This window comes from Dasypus novemcinctus, chromosome 17, assembly GCF_030445035.2.
Source record: "Dasypus novemcinctus isolate mDasNov1 chromosome 17, mDasNov1.1.hap2, whole genome shotgun sequence".
Taxonomy (NCBI): domain Eukaryota; kingdom Metazoa; phylum Chordata; class Mammalia; order Cingulata; family Dasypodidae; genus Dasypus; species Dasypus novemcinctus.
In genome coordinates this window covers 32,004,147-32,005,771 of record NC_080689.1, presented here as the reverse complement: position 1 = coordinate 32,005,771, position 1,625 = coordinate 32,004,147, and positions in this window count along the sequence as shown.

The window sequence follows — 1,625 nt, the reverse complement described above, 5'->3', positions numbered from 1 at the left end:
AATTGGAAAAGAGAAAACTATGATCAACTCTGGTGCTGGATTGGATGTACTGATGTGAAAAAACACAGATAGGTGTGTTTGTGTGTGTATACCTCCATATCACATTCACACACTCATGTATGTGTTCATACATTCCCTCACTGAGAGCACCTGAGAACAGTGATGCAGTAGCAATGAGCTCACGTAACGCTTGGACCTAGGCTTCTAAATAACATTTTCCACTAAAAGGAACCAAGGTTCTTTAGAGAAATGTCTATTTTCAGGGCTAGGGATGGGAAAGTACAAGATAAGCTGGATTTGACAAAGTGCTCAACGCATGGTGAGGACATGTCAAAAGGACACTGAATGAGCTCCCACTGGCCAAATCAGGAACAATTGAGCATCAGAACTAGTAACGATGGTAAAGGATCATAACGCACTGAATAGAATAGAAAAGCCAGAGTCCATATGGATGCAAATTTTTAAATGAATACATGGAAAGTTTGGCAAACAACAGAAACTGTACATAGTTTCAAAGTTACCTCCCTACAGAATGTCTATTAATTACAAAAACAGGAAAAAGAGTACTTTTACTGTGGAGCAGCCTGGCAGACTCCACTTTAATCAAGTGATCAAAGTAAGCTCCATCCGTACGGGATAAATTGACATCATGCCCTGCACGACAGGATGCACGAGAGGAGCGCGGCTTCGCTCCTGCGCTCTTCCTGCCGGAGCGCAAAACCTCAATTGCATCATGAGAACCCATCAGACAAACCCAAACCAAGGGGTAGTCTACAAAAAATCTTCGAGTATCAGGGTCTGGAACGTCCCGGGAAGTCTGAAGAACTGTTCTAAAGTGAAGGAGACCAGTGGCCCCGGCAACCAGCTCCACCCCCGCCTCTGATCAGGGCCGCTGTGGGCAGTGAGTGAAGGCCGATCAGGGCCGTGTGGTGTCGGCACCATCCTGCCCAGGGTGGCTGTCCCGGGTCGCAGCTCCTCCACTGTGCAGCCCGTCACCCGAGGATGTTCTGAAGCTCAGATCCCGCCGCCACGGGCCTGGGTGGGGCTTGAGGTCCTGCCTGTCTGACCAGCTCCCGGTGACACGATGCAGCTGGCGGGGACCGCACGTTGACTTGTGGCCTCCCAAACACCCACCTTCCCCTTTCTTTTGGTTTCAGACTCTAATTTTCCTTTGGGAACAGCCCTTTCCCCACCCTCAGGCACACGTTTTGTGTGAGGGGCTCCTCAGTGCCCAGATGTGGAGCACGCTTGGCCTGTGCCACCCCGTCGGCCACTGAACGGTTCGAGGCTGGTCGTGAGACGCGCTCGCAGGAGGCCTGGCTGAGCAGTGCAGCCACAGAAAGCCTCTTTGGCTCCTGGAGCCTTCCTGGGGCTTCCAAGCCTTACGAGAGCGGCACAGGCCGTGGCTCAGGCCCTCCTGGCCTTCTGCCCGCTAACGTCTCGAGGCTTCATGGGTTTTCCTGATTGCCCCGTGGCTCCACCACACGTGACCTTAGTGAACCGGGTGAGTCTATGCCTCAGTTTTTGCACTTATAAAATGGAATCCTGCCTACCTCAAAACATTGTTCTGAGGGTTGAACGATGTCATCCACATAGAGTGTTTTTGTACTGGACCTGGCACAAAG